Source organism: Pristiophorus japonicus, chromosome 1 (assembly GCF_044704955.1).
Source record: "Pristiophorus japonicus isolate sPriJap1 chromosome 1, sPriJap1.hap1, whole genome shotgun sequence".
Classification (NCBI taxonomy): domain Eukaryota; kingdom Metazoa; phylum Chordata; class Chondrichthyes; family Pristiophoridae; genus Pristiophorus; species Pristiophorus japonicus.
Genome location: NC_091977.1, coordinates 215,123,419 through 215,151,154, shown reverse-complemented (window position 1 = coordinate 215,151,154; position 27,736 = coordinate 215,123,419). Strand labels below are relative to the sequence as shown.

Genomic DNA, 27,736 nt, shown 5'->3' with positions numbered 1-27,736 from the left:
GATGTGGGAGAAGGGGCGGGAGAACAATTCACTTGCAGGAAGCGGACTGGTCATGTAAATATTTTAATGAGGCTACCTGCCTTCATTTTGTCACTCATTCTATTTTAATTCATGTCGGCCGAGTTTCCAAAAAGGAAGCGAGAAGGGCTGATTCCATGAGGTAAGTGTCTTTACAGCACTGCTTGTGGGCCAGGAGGAGCAGGAGTGCTTCCCCGCCAGCCAAACAAGCTACCCAGTAAACACTCGCCCCATATCAGATCCCTCCCTCCGCCCAACCACCATCTGCTCCTCCTGACCACCATCAGAGGCCCTGCCCGACCACCATCTTCTACCACCGACCACCATCCAACACCCAACCATCATCGAACCCCTCATCACGATTGGAACTCCCTCCTGATTGGAACTCCCCGCGATCGGAACATCCCCCCACCATGATCGGCCCACCCATCCACAATAGCGTCCTCCTATCTTCCATGTTTCCCAACCTCACAACTCCATGCTAAAATCCAGGTAAATGTTGCAGGAGTGAACCCTTAGAAACCAAAAACCAATAAAAAGACAAAGAAGGAAAGAAAGAATGTTTGCATTTCGCATAAATTTGCATTTATATCATGTCTTTCATAATCTCAGGATAACCCTGTTAGATCTCTTAATTTTCAAAGAGATTCAAAATCCGGTATTAGGTTAAAGTAACTTTATTTCAGCATCAGCAGCAGCAGTTCTTGGCAGAGTTCCAGCTCTTTGTTACACTCGAGCACATGTCTGAAAATGGCTGAATTTATACCGGATCAACTTACAACAATGAACTCGCCCCCATTGATACTATTGGCTCAATTGACTCAACAATATGAGTTGTTAACCCATGGTTGGCTCTCAGCCCAAAGTCCTGAGATGTCAAATGTGATTGATGGCTTAATACATCATGCCATTTCACACGTACACAAACTAACTGCTGTCTGTGTTTTCTCCCAACTTTGCAGCTTGCTTGTATTCTGTATCACCCAAAGGGCTTTATAGCCAACTAATACTTCTGAAGTGCAGTGGAAAGTGCAGCAGCATATTATGAAAGGAATTAGGAAAATAAAATAAGTTACATTTACAGTAAGCAAAGGATTAAAGCATGATAAGGATCAACTGACATTGAAGGTCAGGAAGTGGCTGCAATACTAAATTACATTTTCACAATTCTTTCTCTTTCAAATTCTCTGACTATTTTCTCCCATCTCTCCTCATCTCCAAGGGAGCAGGAGGTGGGTCTCATGGACAAGATGAGCTTGGTGAGGACATAAGGGGAGACAGGAGAAGAACTAGAGAGAAACTCCTGGAGGAATTGATTCTTTACTGAGGTTGGTACACTCATAATAAAGGATGAAACTGTGTACAATGAGCAAGTGTGATCTTAGCTCCTTTGATAAGACTCCAGAGTGCAGGTACCTCGTGGGTGGTCTGCTTATATACTGTGCTCCCAAGGGATGCTGGGATCCCTTGGGACTCTAACAGGTGGGCCCTCTGGTGGTCAGGTGTAATGCAAGTTACAAAGGGTTAAATACATTACATCACTCCCCCGTGAAGTCAATAGTACACTTATTTACAAGGTGAGACGATCTGGGGCTTTGCGCTCCCTTGTCGATCGTCTTGGTACAAATGCGGGTGTGGGTGGGTTGGTCACTTCTTCACTGGGCTGTTGGCCTGCTGGTCTGGCCGGGCTGCTGGGGATGATGAGTTCAGCTTCGTGGTCAACCATGATGTCAGTTGCCACTTGTGTATGTGTTGGAGGGTCAAAGTTGGTGGTGTCCTCTTCGGGTTGTTCGTAGCTGTTGGTTAACCGCAATTTGATTTGGTCCAAATGTTTTCTGTGCGTTTGTCCATTGGCTAATTTGACCTGAAACACCCTACTCCCCTCTTTGGCTGTGACCGTGCCAGCGAGCCATTTGGGACCATGTCCATAACTGAGCACAAACACGGGATCATTGATCTCAATATCGTGTGACAAATTTGTGCGGTCATGGTACATACTTTGTTGATGCCGCTTGCCCTCCTCGTGATCATGGAGATCAGGGTGGACAAGAGAGAGCCTTGTTTTGAGCGCCCTTTTCGTGACCAGCTCGGCTGGGGAAACCCCGGTTACCTCGTTGCCAATTGGTACACTCATAATAAAGGATGAAACTATGTACAATGAGCAAATGTGAACTTAGCTCCTTTAATAAGACTCCAGAGTGCAGGTACCTCGTGGGTAGCCTGCTTATATATTGTGCTCCCAAGGGATGGTGGGACTCCAACAGGTGGGCCCTCTGGTGGTCAGGTGTCATGCAGGTTACACAGGGTTAAATACATTACAGAGGTCTGGTCACCTCTACCTCATTGATGTAGCTTTTATCTGTGATTTGGGGCAGAAAAGAAGCTCGACACCATTCAGGACAAAGCAGCTCGCTTGATCATCATCCTATCCACCACCTTAAACACTCGCTCCCTCCACCACCGGCGCACTGTGGCTGCAGTGTGCACCATCTACAAGATTCACTACAGGAACTTGCCAAGGCTTTTTTGACAGTACCTACCAACCCCGCGACCTCTACCACCTAGAAGGACGGCAGCAGACGCATGGGAACACCACAACCAGCAAGTTTCCCTCCAAGTCACACACCATCCTGCCTTGGAAATATATCGCCAATTCTTCATCCTCGCTGGATTTAAATCCTGGAAGTTCCTCCCTGACAGCACTGTGAGAGTACCTTCACCACATGGACTGCAGCGGTTCAAGAAGGCAGCTCACCACCACCTTTTCAAGGGCAATTAGGGATGGGCAGTAACTGATGGCCACATCCCATGAATGAATAAAAAATAAATGATAGGGTAAAGTATTAAAAAGCATCTTGAAAAAGGAGATAATTGAATTGCTTAAATAGTTAAGGGATGGTAAGAGGGAGATAACATGGAAATGGGAGGGAGGTCTTGCCTCATAAATTTACTGGAATTCTTTGAAGTATCTTATTAAGAACATAAGAAATAGGAATAGGAGTAGGCCATACGGCTCCTCGAGCCTGCTCCGCCATTCAATAAGATCATGGCTGATCTGATCATGGACTCAGCTCCACTTCCCCACTCGCTCCCTGTAACCCCTTATCTCCTTATCGTTTAAGAAACTGTCTATTTCTGTCTTAAATTTATTCAATATCCCAGCTTCTACAGCTCTCTAAGGCAGCGAATTCCACAGATTTACAACCCTCAGAGAAGAAATTTCTCCTCATCTCTGTTTTAAATGGGTGATCCCTTATTCTAAGGTAATGCCCTCTAGTTCTAATCTCCCCCATCAGTGGAAACATCCTCTCTGCATCCATCTTGTCAAACTCCCTCATAATCTTATACATTTCGATAAGATCACCTCTCATTCTTCTGAACTCCAATGAGTAGAGGCCCAACCTACTCAACCTTTCCTCATAAGTCAACACCCTCATCCCCGGAATCAACATAGTGAACCTTCTCTGAACTGCCTCCAAAGCAAGTATATCCTTTCGTAAATATGGAAACCAAAACTGCACGCAGTATTCCAGGTGTGGCCTCACCAAAACCTTGTAAAACTGTAGCAAGACTTCCCTGCTTTTATACTCCTTCCCCTTTGCAATACAGGCCAAGATACCATTGGCCTTCCTGATCACTTGCTGTACCTGCACACTATCTGTTATGCTCATAATAAAGGATGAAATTCAGTACTGTAAGCAATGAATAAGTGTGACCTTAGCTCCTTTAATTAGACTCCAGAGTGCAGGTGCCGCATGGGTGGCCTGCTTATATACAGTGCTCCCAAGGGATGCTGGGATCTCTTGGGACTCCAACAGATAGGCCCTCTGGTGGTGGTGTGATACAGGTTTCCAAGGGTTAAATACATAACACTATCCTTCTTTTGTGTTTCATGCACAAGTACCCCCAGGTCCCGCTGTACTGCAGCACTTTGCAATCTTTCTCCATTTAAATAATAACTTGCTCTTTGATTTTTTTTCTGCCAAAGTACATGACCTTACACTTTCCAACATTAAACTTCATCTGCCAAATTTTTGCCCACTCACTTAGCCTGTCTATGTCCTTTTGCAGATTTTTTGTGTCCTCCTCACACATTGCTTTTCCTCCCATCTTTGTATCGTCAGCAAACTTGGCTACATTACACTCAGTCCCTTCTTCCAAATCGTTAATATAGATTGTAAATAGTTGGGGGCCCAGCACTGATCCATGCGGCACCCCACTAGTTATTAGTTGCCAACCCGAGAAAGAACCATTTATCCCGACTCTCTGTTTTCTGTTAGTTAGCCAATCCTCTATCCATGCTAATATATTACCCCCGACCCCATGAACTTTTATGTGAAAGCAAAGGGAGTTGTGAATGTAGCTGCATCGACATGACAGGGGGTCACTGTTGGGATGTTCACAGGGATCAATGCAGGGGCCACTGCCATTTGCAGTGTAGAGGAATGATTTGGAGGGCGGGAGGGACAGAAATCAAGCTGTCTAAGTTGGCAGATGACACCAAATTGTTTGCGGGGGGTGAGGGATTGGCGGGCGGGGGCAGGGAAGTGGAGATGCTTGCTCAAACAAAGAAGGCAGGATAACCAAATATAAAAGGATCTTGATAGGTTGAGAAGATAGATTGATAGATTGGGAAAGGGAGCTTATTTGTTTATTGGCTTATGGTGTTTTGCTTTTGGCTGATGTTTCTGCCAACACTTCCTGCTACGGTGAACCAGTTAATTAGCATGTAAGACTATTGTCTGTAATGTCACCATTGTCGGCTTGTTGGGAAATTTTCAAATGATTCCCAGGAAAGCAGTGGGAAGCAGACTATGTCTGGGAAATTCTTTGGTGGCGCTCTGGCTGAAGCGATGTTACTTCACTGGTAAACGGGTTTTCCACCGCACCTCTGGCAAAGTAATGCTGGTAGCGTGGAAGAAGCTCCAAGGAATTTCCAAGCCTACATTAAAAGGTTTTATTAGCTGAGCTACATATTTAAATAACACCTGAATGCAGAAATTGGTATGCATTACCCAAGGGCGTTCAGGCCACTATGAACCTCCTCAGGTCCATAATTTAGGTATCCCGGCCAGCCACTTAAAACAGGTATTAGGCCCCTTGCATATGTTAATGAAGGGCCGAACACCTGTTTAAGGATCCTTCTTGGAAATTTGTTTCCACTGAGTGGTACAGGTGCCGGGACTGCTCCACTCGGGATTCTTCAGCAGCGTATAGAGTCAGGGGGCCCGAGTGCTCCCTGACTCCACCGTTCTCGCAATCGCCCCCCACTGCCCCACAGTTGTTGCTCCGATCCCCTCCTGGGACTTAACTTTGGGCCACTGCCAGTGAGGCATACATCCCGATATTCACCTTAGTAAAACTGTGTAAGCTGCCTGTGGATGTGTGACAGGACCATCAACTCACACAAGTAATGTCACTGAGGCCCGTACACCAATCTTGGGATGGCTCCAGACCTCCCAGTTGGGCTGCACGCTATTGGCGTGCCGCTGGGTACGGAACCGAAAAGATGCCGCAAACAGTTTGCACCCTATGATGTTCTTTTACAGCTCTGGCCTCTACTACAGAAGCAGACACAGAGATGAAGAACAGTAACTTAACCAATTTAAACTTCATAACGAAGGCCTCGATATTAACGGAGATCTGGGGAGATAGTGGGGGAGTGCGTGATTGGGCGAAGAATCCCGTAAGGCTGGAAATGTGGAGACCCTGCCGATCTTGTTGGGCTGCCTCCCAGCGGCAGCTGACCAAACTGACTGTCTGCCGGAGGGTGAGAAGAAAATGTACTGGCAGGTGTCTGCAACCGGAAACGAATGAAGACGGTCCCTGGCACTTGGAAGGGAGCATCAGGTCCAGGCACGATCAGGGTGGAGGGTGTAAAGGTTGGAGATCGATGTGGGGAAGGCTGAAGATTGGTCAGTGGTGGGGGTGGTGGGAATGGTGGGGGGGCGGTGGGGGGTGCGAGCAGAAGGCTCTGTGCAGTGATCAGTGGGAGGGGTTGTCTTGCCAAGATCAGGACGGGGGTCGAGGGAGTCTTGCCGCGATCGGGGGAAGGGGCATAGCCCAGCTCAAAGGAAGCAAACATTTTCTTGTGAGGCCCGGAGCAGCATTCTTTACCCTTCTGGTGTTATATATGAATAAATGTTATGTATGAATAAAGAGTCTGACTGCATACTGTGAGCTCAAAGTAAAGTGTGACCTTAGTCTTTTATTACAGGTCTCCAGAATGCCTCTCCAGCCTGTGAGGCCTCCTTATGTACCTGTGTTCCCAAGGTATTGTGGGATCCCTTGGGACTCCAGGGGATGAGCCCTCTGATGGCTGTACAAGGTAAATACAAGTTTACATATATAACAAAACTCCCCCCACCCCACAAAAGTCAACAGTGTAACTATTTACAAGGTGAGTCGATCTGGGGTCTTTCTTTCCCTGGTTGATCATCTCGGTGCAAATGCTGGTTTTGGTGAATCGTTTATTGGACCCTAGCTGGGCTGCTGTGCAACTGGCCTTGCTGGGCTGCCTGGTGTGGTGAGTCCTGCTGGGCTGCTGCGGGTGATGAGTTCTGCTCCGCGGTGTCGGTTGCCACTGGTGTGTATATTGGGGGGCCAAAGATGGTAGGGTCCAATGTGAGTTGCTCAGGATAGTTCGTGAATCTGAGTTTGATTTGGTCAAAGTGGTTCTGGTGAATTAGTCCATTTGAAAGTTTGATCCAAAACACCCTGCTCCTCTCTTTGGCCATGATAGTGCCGGGAAGCCACTTGGGACTTTGTCCATAATGCAATACAAATACAGGATCAGTGATTTCAATTTCGCATGACACATTTGCGCTATCATGATATGTACTTTGTTGAAGCCGCCTGCTCTCTCCTTGTTCATGTCGATCAGGATGAACTAATGAGAGCCTTGTCTTAAGTGCTCTTTGCATGAGCAGTTCAGCAGGTGGAACCCCAGTGAGCAAGTGGGGCCTCATGCGGTAGCTAAGCAGGACTCAGGATAGGCGAGTCTGCAGTAAGTCTTCAGTTACCCTCTTCAAGTCCTGCTTGATGGTTTGCACTGCTCTCTCTGCCTGAGCATTGGACGCTGGTTTGAACGGGGTAGATGTAACATGTTTGATCCTGTTGTGGGTCATGAACTCTGTGAACTCGGCACAGGTAAAACATGGCCTGATGTCGCTCACAAGCGCATCAGGCAGGCTGTGTGTGGCAAACATGGCCCACAGGCTTTCAGTGGTGGTAACGGACGTGCTTGCCGACATTATCTCACATTCAATCCATTTGGAGTACGCATCTACAACCACAAGGAACATTTTACCCCAAAACGGGCCTGCATATTCGACATGGACCCTGGACCATGGTTTGGAGGGCCAAGACCATAAGGTTAGTGGCGCCTCCCTGGGTGCATTGCTTAGCTGCGAGCATGTGTTACATCTGTGCACACAGGACTCTAAGTCCGCATCGATACCGGGCCACCACACGTGGGATTTGGCTATCTCTTTCATCATTACGATGCCTGGATGAGTACTGTGGAGGTCACTGATGAAAGTGTCTCTGCCCTTCTTGGAGACAACTACCCGATTGCCCCACAGAAGGCAGTCTGCCAGTAGAGACATTTCATCTTTGCGCCGCTGGTACGGCTTTATCTCTTCCTGCATTTCCACTGGGACACTGGACCAGCTCCAGTGAAGCACGCAATTTTTTACTAGGGACAGTAAGTGGTCCTGACTCATCCAGGTTCTAATCTGTCAGGCTGTGACAGGTGATTGCTTACGCTTGAATGCTTCCATAACAATGACTAAATCTGCGGACTGCATCATTTCCACACCTGTGGTGGGCAATGGCAGCCTACTGAGAGCATCGTAACAGTTTTCTGTGCCTGGCCTGTGACGGGTGGCGTAGTTGTATGCGGACAACGTGAGCGTCCATCTCTGGATGCGGGCCAATGCATTCGTGTCTTTCCCCTTATTCTTGGAAAACAGGGATTTTAGTGGCTTATGGTCAGTTTCCAATTCAAATTTGAACCCAAACAGATATTGATGCATTTTCTTTACCCCATAGACACACGCTAACGCTTCTTTTTCAATTATGCTGTAGGCCCTCTCAGCCTTAGACAGACTTCTGGATGCATAAGCAACCGGTTGCAATTTCCCGAAATCATTAGCTTGTTGCAATACACACACGACGCCATACGACGACGCATCACATGCTAGTAGCAAATGCTTACATGGATCATACAACACAAGCAATTTGTTTGAGCATAACAATTTTCTAGCTTTTACAAAGGCATTTTCTTGGCTTTTGCCCCATATCCATTCATCTGCTTTACGCAGTAAGGCATGCAGTGGTTCTAACAGTGTGCTGAGACCTGGTAAGAAGTTACCAAAGTAGTTCAGGAGTCCTAGAAACGATCACAGCTCCATCACATTCTGTGGCCTCGCTGCGTTCTCGATTGCCTCCGTCTTCGAATCGGTGGGCCTGACGCCGTCCATCGTGATTCTTCTCCCCAGGAACTCCACTTCAGGCACCAGGAAAACGCACTTGGAGCGTTTTAACCTGTGCCCCATGCCGTTGAGTCGACTAAGAACCTCCTCCAGGTTCTGCAGATGCTCGACTGTGTCCCAACCTGTAACCAAGATGTCGTCCTGGAAGACCACCGTTCGTAGGACTGACTTCAGTAAGCTTTCCATGTTTCTCTGGAATATCGCTGCGGCTGATCGAATTCCAAATGGGCATCTGTTATAAATGAAGAGACCTTTGTGCCTGTTGATGCAGGTGAGGCCCTTTGATGATTCCTCCAGCTCCTGCGTCATGTAGGCCGAGGTCAAGTCCAGCTTCGTGAACATCTTTCCTTCCGCCAGTGTAGCAAAAAGTTCGTCAGCCATTTGGTAGTGGGTATTGATCCTGCAAGGAGAAACGATTGATAGTTTCTTTGTTATCACCACAGATTCTGACGGTGCCATCTCCCTTGAGGACTGGAACAATGGGACTGGCCCACTTGTTGAATTCGATCAGCAAAATAATGCCCTCTCTTTGCAGCCGGTCTAGCTCGATCTCTACCCTTTCTCTCATCATGTACGGTACTGCTCTCGCCTTGTGATGATTGAGTCGCGCTCCCGGAATTAGGTGAATCTGCACTTTTGCTCCTTGGAACTACCTGATGCCAGGTTCGCACAGCGAAGCGAACTTGTTTAAGACCTGGGCACACGAAGTGTCGTCAGTAGGCGAGAGCGCTCGGACGTCGTCCCAGTTCCAGCGTATCTTTCCCAGCCAGCTCCTGCCGAGCAGCGTGGGACCATCACCCGGTATCACCCAGAGTGGTAGCTTGTGCACTGCTCCATCGTAGGAGACCTTTACATTAGCACTGCTGATTACGGAAATCAGTTCCTTTGTGTAAGTTCTCAGTTTCATGCGAATGGGAGTTAAGACTGGCCTTGAGGCCTTGCTGCAGCACAATTTTTCGAAAGTCTTTTTGTTCATAATGGATTGGCTCGCACCCGCGTCCAGCTCCATTGACACCGGGAGTCCATTTAATTCAACCTTCAGCATTATTGGGGAAAATTTTGTGGTAAATGTGTGCATCCCATATACCCCTGCCTCCTCGGTCTGAGGCTCTGATTCGTCCTGATCCGCCATGGATCTGTCCTCCTCTGCAACATGGTGGTTTGCAGGATTAACAGGGTTTGCAGCTCGCCTGCACATACGTTGTAGGTGTCCCATTGTTCCACAGCCCTTTGAAGTGGCATGAATGGAAACAATGATCACCCCCGCAGCGCCAACAAGGTGTTAATGGCCTTGCATTTATCACCCTTGATGGTGGACTCTGAGACATCTGCGGACGTGCAGCTGCAGGTATGTGGGGCCTGCCCTGTACATTGAAATTTGAAAACAACATCACTTTGTTCACATTGTACTGAGAGATTTGCTTGGTATTGCCACTGGTGGCAATGAAAGATTGGGCTATCGCTATGGCCTTACTCAAGGTTGGGGACGCTACAGTCAAAAGTTTGCCAAGTATCACTTCATGGCCAATGCCACGGATGAAAAAATCTCTGAGCATGTGCTCTAAATTTCCTTCAAATTCGCAATGTCCTGCAAAGCGTCTTAGCTCGGTGACATAACTCGCCACTTCCTGGCCTTCAGACCTTTTGTAGGTGTAGAACCGATACCTCTCCATCAGAACGCTTTCCTTTGGGTTCAGATGCTCCCGGACCAGTGTGCACAAATCATCATACGATTTCTCTGTGGGTTTTGCAGGAGCAAGCAGATTTTTCATGAGGCCGTACGTTGGTGCCCCGCAGACGTTGAGGAGAATCACCCTTCCTTTGGGAGCGTTCACTTCTCCTTCCAGCTCGTTGGCCATAAAGTATTGGTCGAGTCGCTCCACGAAAGTTATCCAATCATCTCCCTCCGAGAATTTCTCCACAATGCCCATTGTTCTCTGCATCGTTGGGTTCGTTATCTGTATTTCATCACCAGTTGTTATGTATGAATAAAGAGACTGACTAGATACTGTGAGCTCAAAGTAAAGTGTGACCATAGTCTTTTATTGCAAGTCGCCAGAGTGCCACTCCAGCCTGTGAGGCCTCCTTAAGTACAGGTGCTCCCAAGGGATTGCGGGATCCCTTGGGACACCAGGGGATGAGCCTTCTGATGGCTGTACAAGGTATATACAAAGTTACATATATAACACCTGGCACACAAGAAAACCTGAGAAATAAATGTTAAACTTACCTTCTGGCTCTCTTCTGACCCAGGGTCCGGCTCCTGGTATGTTTTGCCAGATGGAGGATCTGACACTGTTCCAACGCTCAGGCCTCAGGATGAAATTACAGATTAGGTCTTGATGACATCTTTGGATCCGATCTGCATATTGAAAACAGGAAGTAGCTTACCTCCTGCTCGCCTGCTCAAAAGAGCAGATTAATAACACGTCGGGAAGGAAGTGGAATCGGAGGGAGTAGCTGACACCCGTTATTATAACTGCCCCATTGCCCGGTAACTGCCATGTGGGGTCAGTTAAAATCAGGGCCTTACTGCCAACGGTGGCACAGTGGTAACACACTCGCCGCTGAGTTTGAAGACTGTTGGTTCAAGTCCCACTCCAGAGACCTGAGCACAGGCTGATAGAGTGCGGCATTATCAGAGGTGCCATCTTCCGGATGGGCTGCACTGGAAGTATGCCGAGTAGGCAGATTGTAACATCAATTAGCGTGGAGGGCGCACAGAGTAACGCTGATTTGATGCCAGCGCTGCCATCTTTGAACTCAATGCTGGAGCATCACACGTGCATTCAGCAGCATGAAGGACCCCCAGCAGCATTACTTAAAGGAGTCATAACCTGCTTACAGTTTAGTTGCTGTTGGAGTTCTTCTGGCTGTTGCTGAGTTTGTAGAAGTTTTTGGTGCTTTCTAGAGATCTTTGAAGTTACCTAAAATCTACAGGCTGTGGTGTGGTACTTGGACAAGGATTTGGTATAGACCTACAAGGCTTTTGCTCAGATCAGTTGCTCCCAGACATGCAGTAGTTTTATAACCTTGGCCTGCAGCATGACAGGGAGAATGAGCAGAGGCAGCACAGAGCAGGACAAGCTGTTAGAAGAGACAGGAGGATTGGGTGAGGGTGGGGCAGGGAGAAGGGCTCTCAAAAGGAAGCCATGTGTACCAAGGGTCTTCCGACAGTAATTCTCCTACCTCAACCTCACCGAGAAACAGTTTGTGCGACGTCTCCACTTCTCTAAGGAGGTGCTCACTGAAATCTGTCACCTATTGCAGGCAGCACTGCAGCTACAGAGTAGGGTGAGGAGCACATTGCCTGTGGTTGTCAAGGTGACCGTGACCATGAACTTTTATGCATCTGGCTCCTTCCAGGCTGAATCAGGCGACATTTGCACCAGCTCCCAGTTGTTGTATAAGGGAGGTTACTGAGGCACTGTATGCAAAGAGAGCTGAATACATTTCATTCTCTATTGACTCTGGATCAGTTCCTATGGACTGGAGGGTAGCCAATGTAACACCACTTTTTAAGAAAGGAGGGAGAGAGAAAACGGGTAATTATAGACCGGTTAGCCTGACATTAGTGGTGGGGAAAATGTTGGAATCAATTATTAAAGATGAATTAACAGCGCATTTGGAAAGCAGTGACAGCATCGGTCCAAGTCAGCATGGATTTATGAAAGGGAAATCATGCTTAACAAATCTTCGAAAATGTTTTGAGGATGTAACTAGTAGAGTGGACAGGGGAGAACCAGTGGATGTGGTGTATTTGGACTTTCAAAAGGCTTTTGACAAGATCCCACACAAGAGATTGGTGTGCAAAATTAAGGCACATGATATTGGGACATATGTATTGACGTGGATAGAGAACTGGTTGGCAGACAGGAAGCAGAGAGTCAGGATAAACAGGTCCTTTTCAGAATGGCAGGCAGTGACTAGTGGGGTGCCGCAAGACTCAGTGCTGGGACCCCAGCTCTTTACAATATACATCAATGATTTAGATGAAGGAATTGAGTGTAATATCTCCAAGTTTGCAGATGACACTAAGCTGGGTGGCGGTGTGAGCTGTGAGGAGGATGCTAAGAGGCTGCAAGGTGACTTGGACAGGTTAGGTGAGTGGGCAAATGCATGGCAGATGAAGTATAATGTGGATAAATGTGAGGTTATCCACTTTGGTGGCAAAAACACGAAGGCAAAATATTATCCGAATGGTGGCAGATTAGGAAAAGAGGAGGTGCAACGAGACCTGGGTGTCATGGTACATCAGTCGTTGAAAATTAGCATGCAGGTACAACAGGCGGTGAAGAAGGCAAATGGCATGTTGGCCTTCATAGCTAGAGGATTTGAGTATAGGAGCAGGGAAGTCTTACTGCAGTTGTACAGGGCCTTTGTGGGGCCTCACCTGGAATATTGTGTTCAGTTTTGGTCTCCTAATCTGAGAAAGGAAGTTCTTGCGATTGAGGGATAGCAAAACTGACATATGAGGAGAGTCTGGATCGACTGGGCCTGTATTTACTGGAGTTTAGAAGAATGAGAGGGGATCTCATAGAAACATATAAAATACTGACAGGACTGGACAGGTTAGATGCAGGAAAAATGTTCCCGATGTTGGGGAAGTCCAGAACCAGGGGACAAAGTCTAAGGATAAGGGTTAAGCTATTTAGCACTGAGATGAGGAGAAACTTCTTCACTCAGAGAGTTGTTAACCTGTGGAATTCCCTACTGCAGAGAGTTGTTGATACCAGTTCATTGGATATATTCAAGAGGGAGTTGGATATGGCACTTACGGCTAAAGAGATCAAAGGGTATGGAGAGAAAGCAGGAAAGGGTGATGATCAGCCATGATCTTATTGAATGGTGGTGCAGGCTCGAAGGGCCGAATGGCCTACTCCTGCACCTATTTTCTAAGTTTCTATGTTTCTATGTTTCTCTTGCTGGAAAGAAACAGGCGGAGCGAGCACACAGTTTCGCGAGGATAGCAGGTTTTCCCACAGTACAGGGTGCCACTGACTGCACCTACCTCGCTTTATGAGTACTGATTGTCAATTCAGAGATGTACCAAGACTGGGAAGGATTCCACTCTCTCAATGTCCAGCTGGTGTGTGACAATACTCAGCGCATCATTCAGGTCAATGCTTGGTATCCTGGTAGCAGCCATGATGTCTTCATTCTGCGGCAGTCTACAGTACCATCTGCATTTGAGTCGCTACGACAAACCAGAGGGTGGCTACTGGGTGACAAGGGCTATCCGCTGACCACCTGGCTCATAGCCAAGAATGGCCAGCATCGTCCCCTCCATGGGGGTAACATTATTCAGGAGCACCTTTTCCCCTTTGGGTAGCCCCTGCTGGATCCGATTGTGAGCCACCTTGTTCTGCAAGAGAAAGGGAAGTATGTCAGTGAGCGTGGTGCAATGTGTTTGGGTGATGTACCTGTCATGTTTGAATAGCTGACAGTGTGTGCAAATTATGAGATGTGGGTGTGAGGCTTGCAGCAGTGGTAAGTGTGTGAGGATGAGGTGAAGCTATGAATGTGAGGTATGGATCATGTTTTGTCATGATTGTTGGTAGGTGAATGATGTGGGCTGTGCTGCATTGAGCAGTGTGTGAGGCTAGTGGTGCAGTTAGTGAGATATGGCATTTGAAGATTAATTCACTGTCCTTGATCATTCGTGTGAGGTCAATAAACTTCTTCCTGCATTGCATCTAGGTCCTCGGAGCTACACTGCTGGGATTGACGGCTATGACTATCTACTACCATTGCCATTTGTGTTATATATGCAGACTATAGATATACTCTCTGTAGTCACTGTATAGTTGCATAAGATGGAGACATTTTTACCTGATGTACTATCAATAAGGCTTACACTGTGTTTACACTATGCTGGCACCACTAGAGGGTGCAACTGGTGGAGACCGGGGTTTCCTGCCCCTGTGGCAGAGGCTGTTCACCAGAGGGCACTGTGGTGGGAGACCTGAGGGTCACCTGCATAGGTGTGCAGGGCCCAGTATAAAAGACTGCCCACCATGCTTGTGCCTCACTCTGGAGTTACGAATAAAGGATCAAGGTCACTACAGTTTGAGTACAACACATTGCCTCATGGAGTCATTCATAAGTGCATTACAGACATAACAATTTGCGATTTTGTTTGGAGGGCCTCCTAGCCCGTTGTGGGAGCAGAACCTCTCTCCTCCTAACAACCTCCTGCACCAACGCCTTCATTGCTGCATCTGAGAACCTTTGTGCACAATCTCTCCCCTGTTGTTGTTCCTGCACACCCAGCCAGCTCAGTGAGCTTCTGCAGGCAGAGTGCACCTCCCCTTTAAGAGGTGCCAACCACCTTTAAGTAGTGTATGGCAACTTTAAGTGGTGCTAGCCTTCCACTGGGCTGAACGCTGCTATAATGAAAATGAGCAGGCAGCACAAAGTTTGCGTGCTGCCTGCATTCATCTGAATGGGCACAGGTTGCTCGTGTATCGCCATCCCGCGCCAGTTTTCAGGTGCTAATGAATTTCTAGGCCATCATTTTTTTTGGTAAAATAAAGCAATACATTTGTAATATGAATCTTGTTATATATGCAAACTTGTATATACACTGTACAGCAACCAGAGGGCTCATTCACTGGAGTCCCAAGTGATCCCATAATCTCTTGTGAGCACAGGTATTTAAAGAGACCTCACAGGTTGGAGAGACACTCTTTAGACCTGCAATAAAACACTAAGGTCACACTTTACATTGAGCTCACAGTATTCAGCCTGACTCTTTCTTCATACATAACAACTGGCGACGAGATACAGATGGCGAACCCAAAGATGCAGAGAACAGTGGGCATCCTGGAGAAATTCTCGGAGGGAGATGATTGGGAAACCTTTGTGGAGTGACTCGACCAATACTTCGTAGCCAACGAGCTGGATGGAGAAGAGAACGCTGCCAAACGAAGGGCGATTCTCCTCACTGTCTGTGGGGCACTAACGTATAGCCTCATCAAAAATCTGCTTGCTCCAGCAAAACCCACAGAAAAATCATACGATGATTTGTGCACACTGGTCCGGGAGCATTTGAACCCAAAGGAAAGCGTTCTGATGGCGAGGAACTGGTTCTACACGTACAAAGGTCTGAAGGCCAGGAAGTGGCAAGTTTTGTCGGCGAGCTAAGACGCTTGCAGGACATTGCGAATTTGAAGGACATTTGGAGCACATGTTCAGAGACTTTTTCATACTTGGCATTGGCCACGAAACCATACTTCGCAAACATTTGACTGTAGAGACCCCAACCTTGAGTAAGGCCATAGCGATAGCCCAGGCATTCATTTCCACCAGTGACAATACGAAACAAATCTCTCAGCACACAAGTGCTGCTACAAGTACTGTGAACAAAGTGACGTTGTTTTCAAATCGCAACGTACAGGGCAGGTCACACATGCCTGCAGCTGCACGTCCGCAAATGTCAGAGTCCACCATCAAGGGTGATGAATGCAAGGCAATTAACATGTTATTGGCGCTGTGTAGGTGATCATCGTTTCCATTCATGCAGCTTCAAAGGGCACATTTGCAAGGGCTGTGGAACAATGGGACACCTTCAACGTATGTGCAGGCGAGCTGCAATTTCTGTTAATCCTGCAAACCACCATGTTGCAGAGGAGGACAGATCCACAGAAGATCATGACGAACCATAGCCTCAGACCGAGGAGGCAGAGGTGTGTGGGGTGCACACATTTATCAGAAAGTGTCCCCCGATAATGCTGAATGTTGAACTAAATGGACTCCTGGTGTCAATGGAGCTGGACGTGGGCGCGAGCCAGTCCATCATGGGCAAAAAGAGTTTTGAAAAATTGTGGTGCAGCAATGCTCAAGGCCAGTCTTAACTTCAATTTACACGAAACTAAGAACTTACACAAAGGAACTGATTCCTGTACCCGGCAGTGCTGCTGTAAAGGTCTCCTATGATGGAGCGGTGCACAAGATACCACTCTGGGTGGTACTGGGCGATGGTCCCACGCTGCTCGGCAGGAGCTGGCTGGGAAAGATACGCTGGAACTGGGACGTTCCAAGCGCTATTGCCCGCTGACGACACTTTGTGTGCTCAGGTCTTAAACAAGTTCCCTTCGCTGTTTGAACCAGGCCGTGGGAAATTCCAAGGAGCAAAAGTGCAGATCCACCTAATTCCAGGGCGCGACCCATTCATCACAAAGCGAGAGCAGTACCGCACATGATGAGAGAAAAGGTAGAGATCGAGCTAGACTGGCTGCAAAGAGAGGGCATCATTTCACCGATCGAATTCAACTAGTGGGCCAGTCCAATTGCCCCGGCCCTCAAGGGAGATGGCATCGTCAGAATCTGTGGCGATTACAAAGTAATTATCAATCGATTCTCCCTGCAGGACCAATACCCACTACAAAAGGCCGATGACCTCTTTGCAACATTGGCGGGAGGAAAGACATTCACGAAGCTGGATTTGACTTCAGCCTACATGACACAGGAGCTGGAGGAATCATCAAAGGGCCTCACCTGCATCAACACGCACAAAGGTCTCTTCATTTATAACAGATGCCCGATTGGAACTCGATCAGTGGCGGCGATATTCCAGAGAAACATGGAAAGTTTACTGAAGTCAGTCCCACGCACCGTGGTCTTCCAGGACGACATTTTCTTTACAGGTCGGGACAAAGTCGAGCATCTGCAGAACCTGGAGGAGGTTCTTAATCAACTCAACCGCGTGTAGATCAGGTTAAAACGCTCGAAGTGCATTTTCCTGGCACCTGAAGTGGAGTTCCTGGGGAGGAGGATTGCGGCGTACGGCATCAGGCCCACTGATTCAAAGACTGAGGCAATCGAGAACGCACTGAGGCCACAGAAAGTGACGGAGCTGCGGTTGTTTCTAGGACACCTGAACTACTTTGGTAACTTCTTACCGGGTCTCAGCACACTGTTAGAACCACTGCATGTCTTACTGTGTAAAGGGGATGAATGGGTATGGGGCAAAAAACAAGAAAATGCCTTTGTAAAAGCGAGAAAATTGTTATGCTCAAACAAATTGCTTCTGTTGTATGATCCATGTAAGCGTTTGGTACTAGCATGTGATGCGTCATCATATGGCGTCGGGTGTGTATTGCAACAAGCAAATGATTTTGGGAAATTGCAACCAGAAGTCTGTCTAAGGCTGAGAGAGCCTACAGCATGATTGAAAAAAAAAGTGTTAGCGTGTGTCTATGGGGTAAAGAAAATGCATCAATATCTGTTTGGGCTAAAATTTGAATTGGAAACTGACCATAAGCCACTAAAATCCCTGTTTTCCAAGAATAAGGGGAAAGACACGAATGCATCGGCCCGCATCCAAAAATGGGCGCTCACGTTGTCCGCATACAACTATGCCATCAGCCACAGGCCAGGCACAGAAAACTGTGTGGATGCTCTCAGTAGGCTGCCATTGCCCACCACGGGGGTGGAAATAGCGCAGCCCACAGATTTAGTCATGTTTATGGAAGCATTTGAGAGTGAGCAATCACCCGTCACAGCCCGGCAGATTAAAACCTGGACAAGCCAGGACCTCTTATTGTCCCTAGTCAAAAACTGTGTGCTTCACAGGAGCTGGTCCAGTGTCCCAGTGGAAATGCAGGAAGAGATAAAGCCGTTCCAGCGGCGCAAAGGTGAAATGTCTATACAGGCAGACTGCCTTCTGTGGGATAATCAGGTAGTGGTTCCCAAGTAGGGCAGAGATACCTTCATCAGTGACCTCCACAGTACCCACCCAGGCATCGTAATGATGAAAACGATAGCCAGATCCCACGTGTGGTGGCCCGGTATCGATGCGGACTTAGAGTCCTGCGTGCACAGATGTAACACATACTCGCAGCTAAGCAATGCACCCAGGGAGGCGCCACTAACCTTGTGGTCTTGGCCCTCCAAACCGTGGTCTAGGGTCGATGTCGACTATGCAGGCCCATTCTTGGGTAAAATGTTCCTTGTGGTTGTAGATGCGTACTCCAAATAGATTGAATGTGAGATAATGTTGGCAACCACTGAAAGCCTGCGGGCCATATTTGCCACACACGGCCTGCCCGATGTCCTGGTGAGCTACAATGGGCCATGTTTTACCAGTGCTGAGTTCAAAGAATTCATGACCCGTAACAGGATCAAACATATTACATCTGCTGCGTTTAAACCAGCATCCAATGGTCAGGCAGAGAGAACAGTGCAAACCATCAAGCAGGGCTTGAAGAGGGTAACGGAAGGCTCACTGCAGACTCGCCTATCCCGAGTCTTGCTTAGCTACCGCACGAGACCCCATTCATTCACTGGGATCCCACCTGCTGAACTGCTCATGAATAGAGCACTTAAGACAAGGCTCTCGTTAGTTCACCCCAATCTACATGAACAGGAAGAGAGCAGGCGGCTCCAACAAAGTCAATATCACGATAGCGCAAATGTGTCATGCGAGATTGAAATCAACGATCCTGTATTTGTATTGAATTATGGACAAGGTCCCTAGTGGCTTCCTGGCACTGTTATAGCCAAAGAGGGGAGCAGGGTATTTCGGGTCAAACTTTCAAATGGACTCATTCACCGGAAACACTTGGACCAAATCAAACTCAGATTCACGGACTATCCTGAGCAACCTACTTTGGACCCTACCTTCTTTGCCCCCCCCCAACGCAAACACCAATGAAAACCGACACAGCGGTTGACCATGAAGCAGAACCCATCATCCACAGCATCCCAGCAGGACTCACCAAACCAGGCAGCCCAGCAAGGCCAGCTGCACAGCAGCCCAACGAGGGCCCAACAGACGATTCACCAATACCAACATTTGCCCCGAGATGATCAACCAGGACAAGAAGGGCCCCAGATTGACTCACCTTGTAAATAGTTACACTGTTGACTTTTGGGGGGGTGGGGGAGTGTTGTTATATATGTAAACTTGTATATACACTGTACAGCCACCAGAGGACTCATTCACTGGAGTCCCAAGGGATCCCATAATCCCTAGGGAGCACAAGTATTTAAGGAGGCCTCACAGTTTGGAGAGGCTCTCTGGAGACCTGCAATAAAAGACTAAGGTCACACTTTACTTTGAGCTCACAGTATTCAGTCTGATTCTTTCTTCATACATAACAAATCTGAAATGAAAAGATAAATCCTCTCAACCAATGCTGGACTCTTATAGAACATCTTCTATATTCAGGGAAGCGCTACGGTTAGTTCAGTTCAGAAAATCTACTTTACAGGACACTACTTGAATTGAAGCTGCATGACTACATATAGCAAGAAAGGATACTATTCTTTCATCTGTGGACATGGGTTTGAATCTTGCACAGTCTGATGGAATGAAAGGCACATCACTCAGGCTACTTTAATGGTATACCAGGAAATAACTTTCTAGTGGGTGCAGATCTGCAAGACAAATCTGATATTTCCAAAATAATTGGCATGAAATTGACACTATCACTTGGAGAGGGCACATGATGGCTTGAATGCAAATAGAACTGTGGCATTCCTGCAGTATATTCCTGCAGTAGTGGGTATCTCTCTCTCTCTCTCTCTCTCTCTTTCTCTCTCAGCTCAGACTTGTTGTTGGGGTAGAGCATTGTTCGGGTAGAGCTTTGTTCTATGCCTGTCTCTGTTCTAACTTGATCTAGCAGTGCATTCATCTGACGCTGGGTGCCAAATGCAGAAAAGATGTTCTATCCCACACCACTGACATCTTCATCTTTGTAAGCACAAAAAAGTGTTCTCTCCTCATAAGAAGAAAACACTTCGACTGTGGCAGATGTGTGTCTCCTGATCAAGTCAATAATGTTCATTCTCATTAAGAGATTGTTGCTGGTTAATGATAAATCAGTTGACTTCCGATTTTCTGAAAAGTATTAATGTTTTTTTCTATTCTCTTTACCCTCATGCTGAAGGCAGTAGCTTGTGCTGTGATACAGTTTCAATGGAGGTGACAGTCACTTTTCACGTGTGACTATTAATGGGCTTCATTGGCTGTGCCCTCCGAGGGACTCCTGAATCTTAATTAAGCCCTTACCTGCTTTTAGCGGGAGCCTTGTCCAGGCCAAGGTCTGAGTCGGCGCTGTAAATATTACTGTGGTCGAAAATACGGCGGGTTGGGTCAGTTTGCATGAATCCAATATTTTACCTCCCACTGACCTCCTGCCTGTCGAGGGTGTGTTAAAATTTAGGTCACTGTTTCCACTCTCTAGTCCAACAGCACTAAGACCAATTGACTCACAACCATCCCAGCTGAGCTTGGCTAACCTCCCAAATGTATACTGCATTTGACAGCATAATTCCCAATGCACCATTGGAATAATTACGTATTTGATTTTGTTATTTTGAGTCGATGTTTTGTGGCAAATTAGTCCAGAGACCAATCTTAAGCAGAAATGTGCTCTGGATGTAAACCATTGAATTTCAGCTGCATTGTAATATATTTCCTAAGTGACCTTGTTATGCAAAATGTTGGATTATAATGTGACGAATGACACGTCTACTTTATGCTTCGAAGGGCGACTGTCGCCAGGGAGGGAAGAAACTCGTGTGTCACTTCCATCATGATTTCTTCAAGCATAAGGACAGAATGACACATTTCAGTGGAAATTATGTCACAGCGTCAAACAAATAAAAAAGGCTTTGCTAAGGCCTTTAAACAATCTGTGGGTGACGTGCTTTTATGTGTTTAATAATATTGGGAAGAAAACAAGTGAAGAGTACATTGACAGAGTTTGTGGTTACAGGTTTATACATCCATACAAAATGCCATTTCTCCAAACCCTAGACAGGATGCTATAATTACTTTTTAAAAAATGTGTTTTTCATAGCCAATTCATGGTCAATATTCTTGAATACATTTATTAAAAGGCAGCACAGCAATTAGGAAAGTAATGGAAATTGCACACCTGGCAGACAGTTCTTTTAAAAAATAAATGAATGAAAATAATGAATATTTAGCAGGGAGAGCGCTGAGAGAATTGACACTGTCACCATCACAAGCCTATATTTAGATTTGAACAAATGCATTCGGAATTCCAATTGTCATTTTTAAGGCTATCCTTGGTTTTTGGTTCAATTTTTAAAATATCACGTTTGCCTGGCATTCTAGAAATGAAATGTAGCTAAATTAAATGCCATAAATTCCAGACAAACACCGGCTCCTTCCAAGCCTGTACACCTTGTGGGGAGCTTCACTCCGTACTGAGACTTCCCATCAGTAAAACATGTTCAAAGTGTTAATACACTTGGGCTTGACTGAGGATTTTCCAGCTGGCTTAAATACTGGTTCAGACCTGTGTACACTGCTGTTTCAATGTAAAACCAATTTATTTAGTGTGGGGAAATAGCACCCCATGCAGCGAAAAATACTATTCTCAGAAATAAAGTGTATTGGTATAATTTATCAGTTAATGCACATGTTAAATTCAAGTGAATTAGTAAAAAAAAGAGGAGAAGATAATTTTGGAGCTTGGAGTAAAAGAAATGACTATCCATTTTAGCATTTTTTTCCTCAAAATTAAGCATTTTGTGAAAGATTTTGGTCAAATACTTTCCCCTTTCGTTGTATAGGGTTCATATTGTGTGACCCACTCTTGTCACTTGACAAAAGCATAGATTGAAAATCAGTGTGCTTGATCCATGGCACTCTCCACTTTTCCTCTCATTAAAATTAATGATCGGAGAACGGGAGCTCTGCCAATCGAGTATAATGACCTCTGTTCCTGATACTCTTTTCTGCAGTCCTGTCGAATGATGCTCTGCACAGTGGAGCTTCCACTAAAGTAACCTTCGCCCTTTGAATTAATCACTGAAGGCCACTTCGTCGATGACACTTAACTCCACTTCCGATTAGGAAAAAAGTCAGCATGAGTATGGGAAATCCAACCTTGGAGGAACTTTATCCAATTAAAAGGAGTGGCAATGATACATTTTGTTAGGAAGAACGAGGAGAGGCAATATAAACTAAAGGGTACAATCACCATCACATCAAATATTACAATTATATAGGGCACTGATGATAATCCATCTGGAGTATTGTGTACAGTTTTGGTCTGCTTACCTAAGGAAGGATATACTTGCCATTGAGGGAGTGTAATAAAGGTTCACCAGACTGATTCCTGTGAGGAGAGATTGAGTAGACTAGTCCTATATTCTCTAGAGTTTAGAAGAATGAGGTGATCTCATTGAAACATACAAAATTCTTACAAGGCTTGACAGGGTAGATGCACCAGGAGTCCCAGTCTAAGTCGGCCATTTTGGACTGATATGAGAAGAACCTTCTTCACTCAGAGGGTGGTGAATCTTTGGAATTCTCTACCCCAGAGGGCTGTGGAGACTCAATCTTTGAGTATATTCAAGACAGAGATTGATAGCTTTTTGAATATTAAGGGAATCAAAGGATATGGGGATAGTGCAGGAAAGTGGCGTTGAGGTGGAAGATCAGCCATGATCTCATTAAATGGCATAGCAGGCTCGAGGGGCCGAATGGCCTACTCCTGCTCCTAATTCTTATGTTCTTCTGTTCTTAATCCTAAAGTGGGTGCTTGAACAGAGACCTGGAGGTATATCTGCACAAATCATTGAAGGTGGCAGGGCAGGTTGAGAAAGCGGGTAAAAAAGCATATGGGATTCTGGGTTTCATTAAAAGAGTACAAAGCAAGGACGTTATGATGAACCTGTATAAAACACTGGTTCAGCCTCAACTGGAGTATTGTGTCCAATTCTTAGCACTGCACATTAGGCAGGATGTGAAGGCCTTAGAGAGGGTGCAGAAAAGATTTATGAAAATGGCTCCAGGGATGAGGGACTTCGGTTATATGGATAGACTGGAGAAGCTGGAGTTGTTCTCCTTCGAGCAGAGAAGATTGAGAAGAGATTTGATAGAGGTGTTCAAAATCATGAAGGGTCTAGTCAGAGTAGATGGAGACAAACTGTCCCCATTGGCAGAAGGGATGAGAACCAGGAGGACACAGATTTAAGGTGATTGGCAAAAGAACCAAAGGCGACATGAGCAAAAGGTTTTTTACACAGCGAGTGGTTATGATCTGGAATGCACAGCCTGAAAGGGTGGTGGAGGCAGATTCTATCACTGCTTTCAAAAGGGAGTGGGATAAGTACCTGAAAGAAAAAAAAAATTGCAGGGCTGCGGGGAGAGGACGGGGAGTGGATTTGCAGAAAGACAGCAAGTGCTCGATGGGCCGAATGGCTTCTGTGCTGTAACCATTCTATGATTCTATGATAAGAAGTCAGAAGCAGTGATACTGCCATTACCCATGGAGCCGAAAGCAGGAGATGACAGATTTAGCCCTATAATTTTTAGGAACAAGCAAACGCCATTTGACACAATTAGCCATTTACTTTCTGATACATCTTCTTCCATTCCTATGTACCTCCTCACCGTATGTCTCAATATCTTATTTCTCCAGAGAATTCATGTAGATGCTTCTTGAATTCATTTATATTGTGCTCTTCAATTAACTTCCCTGCTGATTTATTCCATGTCTATTATTCTAAAGTGCAATAATTCCACCCAATCCCCCTTCTTACTCTAAACTTCCGATTGTTAACTTGTGTCCCTGGTATTGGAACCCTTTGCCATAAATAAACATAAAGTGGTAAAGTTTCTGCTTTGGGAACAATTGTCAATCCGGGCACAAATTGAAGTGGTTTATCAAATTGACTTTTTGGTTCAAGTTTCCGCTCATAACTCATTTACATAATCGCATACGTAGAATCGTCCATGAACCAGCAGAATCAGGCTGCATTTTAGAATGTCATTTATTTTCCTACATGAAACAATATTCCTTGATATATTTAAGAGTGGTAACCTGGTATAGTTTTATTAACACAGCTGAAAATAGGTTTATCACTAAAAATAAGGATTTTTAATAAGAGTGTCTAGTTCACCACCTATGAGTAACCCAATTTTAAATAACTGAAAATGGTAATAAGAAACTATACAGAACCATTTACTAGTTTCATTGGTGGACACAGGTCAGTTTCCTAGTAAATTAAATATGTTTCAATATTTAATCTTTTAAAACATGCCTATCAGTGTCCTTGTGCCTAAAAAAAAGCTTAATTTTAAGAGCCTCCTCTAAGGCCCGCAAATGGGTGCAATTAGCAGAAACTTGCAATGGTGATTAATTCGACCTGCGGATTATTTGAAGAGGCTGCTCCTCAAATTCTCATTGCACTTCTGATCTTTGGGCATCCTGTGCGGGGGGGAGTGGGCAGATCGGAGGGCTTCCTCGTAGGACTGCACCTGGGCATGGCCAAGGTGGCCATCAACTGGTCCAGGCAGCGGGCGGTCGAGGGGGTCATTGAGCCCGACTGCCTGCCTCTCTTCCGCGGTTACATTCGAGCCAGGTTGTCCCTGGAGCTGGAGCATGCGGTGTCTACCGGTACGCTCGCGGCCTTCCGCGAGAGGTGGGCGCCGGAGGGACTGGAGTACATCATCACACCCGGCAACCAAATTTTAATTTGATTTGTTTAACGTCCATAGTTTAATTTGTGAATTTGTCGATTCTAGTGCCCCCTTTTAAGGGGGAAGTTGATTTATAGTTTTACTTAAAATAGTTGTGGTCAAGTTTGTGGGTGGGCCCAGCTTCCAGCATGATGTTTCATAAGCCAGTGCAAAAGATCGCGGAAACTCGAGTTGTGCTGGATGTTACTTTCACTTGAAATTCCTCAATCTTTTATGTTGGTTTGGCCGATTTCGGACGAATCGGACTGAAATCCTAATGATACCTAGCAGAAGCTCCAGGCTTTTGTCTTTATTTCTGAATCAAACAAATTCATTAACTCCCGTTGGGTAAAATATTCACGAAAAATACCTAAGAATGTTAGTCAGTGTCAGAGAGTATTCCTTGCATCTGAGTGAATAAAGAAATTATGTGTATAAAGCTACTCATTGAGAAGTTGCAGATCCCATTCACCTTACAATATCCATTATTTTGGAGTTATGATTGATTTCTCTTAAAGGTCCCTTTTTGTTATCCAATATTTTGCAAAGATAAATGACCAAGATGTGGGGATACAAGTGTAATCAGGAAATATCAGGGAAATGCTGTTGTTAAATTATAGTTAAGAATGAAAACACAGTCAATGGGCTGGATTTTCGGGTTTTAGTGATTTTGCCTGTTTACGGGCGACAATCGCGGAGATAATTTTTTTTTACTGCTGGGTTACCATTACCGCCAGAGCAGCGCAACTTTCAGGACATGGTGAAGATTGTTAGTGTTAACGATAACTCCGGCAACAGAATTTGTGCGCCGGAGCCGAAAGTTGCAACTCAAAAAAAAAATCAGACCATCTCCGCATGCGCAAATTTATTTATTTGTTTTTTTCTTCTTCCCGCACTTCTAGTCAGCTGTCGATCACAAACACTAATGCAGGCAGGGACTGCCTGTGCATGCGCAGTACACCCAGGGCTGAATCAACCATTTTACAATTTGATTCACAATGGAGGTTGATGGTAGTAGACAGAGAGTCAGAAAGTTCAACCCAGAGGTGAGATTGGCTGAATTGAACAGGAAGGGTGTGTAGAACCCTTCCAGCAGTTTTTAGAAAAATTTGGATCAGTATAGCTGAGGAGGTCTCCTTTGTTGACACTGTCCGAAGGACGCCCCACAGAAGAGGTTTAACGATCATTGCAGGGTTGGTAGAGTAAGTACAATTTTTATTGATGCCCTCCTTCATTACTTAAATTATAAATCTGACTCACTATCTGTTCTTATGCTGTTTGTATATGAGGCTTAGTTCGGCACCCTATTTACCATGAATGATCTTTACACATTATTAAAATTGCTTTCTGAGATCTTAAAAGATGTTTCTGCACTTCGATGTCTTCCTCATGAACCAGGGCCAATAAACAGAGGACTGTATTACATTCAGACATTATGATACAAGTGCTTTGATGGCTATCTGTGTACCACAAGAGCAAATGGACCCTCTGGTAACCATTCCCATTTTAATCTTTGCAGGGAAAAACGACCCACAACCGCTGGGAGCCACAGCGGACATGCGGTGGTCCCCACTGAACCATGCCTTTAACAGACCCCGAGAAGTGAGTGACCAGTCTGATCGGTGCCTCAGGGAGGGCAACTGCCCATGGGGGTGCTGACCTTCCCCCCGCCCGTTGGTAACTCCTGCACACTCCCCGGCTGTGTTGGGGCAATGTGATATAGTGTCTTTGGACTAGAGTTGCGGCAATGTGCTGCAGGGTCTGTGGACTAAGGTTGGGCCAATGTGGACTACATATAATGGAGTAGCGGTGATCCTTCAAATGAGCCTGTGCTATGTAACCTTATTCATGTCACCATGCCCCCCCCCCTGCTGCTAACCACTCGTCTGTTGTTTTCTACTTCCAGATGAGGAGTTGCAGGCACCAAATCCTTCACTAGAAACCTCCACCTCAGGCCGTCATGTGGGGGAGAAGGAGGAAGAGGAGGAGGAGGAACTTGAGGGAGAGGAGAGGATAGAGCAGCCTACTCTGGGGGATGTGGGGAGGCCGATGCACTCGACACCTCTTTTTCCACCGGTCAATACCCCGTCCGAGGAAAAAACATTCCCCAGCTTTGAGCCATCCAAGGCCCCGAGTACTAGTGGCGTGCAACAACGCACTTCCGGGATTGAATCCCGTATGCCGTCTCTCCGGAGAGTGAGTCGGCAAAGCCGGTCTGCTGACAGACAGGCGGATGCACAATGGTGGGACTGTCCAGGGAGAGTGTCCAACTCACCCAACAGCTCCTCGAGGTATTGGGTAGGATTTTCGCAAGACCCTCTCTGCGACTATCACGGAGGTCGGGTCGCAGATTGTCCGTGTGAGCCGCGAGGCTGTCAATGCCTACGCACTCCATCTGTGAGACTGCAAACCGCAGTGTCACACCCAGACCCCCATCACCTGTAAGTGGTGAGGCCGACCAAGAGGCTCGCTACTCAGAAGCTGGGCCTTCAATACCCCGAGCTTCTCCAGTCGATTCCCAGATGGCGTCTCCATTGTCTCCCCCCCACCCCCCTCCCCAATACAGTGGGACTCTGGCCGCCGTGCTGCATGAACTCTTGGTGCCACCTTGGGTAGGGTCATAACGTGAGAGAGGGGGGTTAGAGTCAGGGGTGGGAAGAGCCGGTGGCAAAAGACGTTTGGTGCAGGAGTTGTTTTGTTGTTTTGTTGTTGTTCTGAGTATTGTTATTTTATGAAAGTTTTAAAAGTTTACAAATTCTGTTCACGTTCAAGTTCA

General features: G+C 46.3%; 1 long non-coding RNA gene across 2 annotated transcripts; it reads left to right on the top strand.

The window, feature by feature from the left end:
* Window positions 1-27,736, top strand: LOC139241760 (uncharacterized). Of its 2 annotated transcripts, none has more exons than XR_011588955.1 (4): window positions 1-160; window positions 1,241-1,346; window positions 26,480-26,562; window positions 26,867-27,736. It is a non-coding gene; the product is annotated as an uncharacterized lncRNA (long non-coding RNA). The 2 variants fall into 2 exon arrangements; XR_011588994.1 differs by lacking the exon at window positions 1-160 and adding an exon at window positions 952-1,146.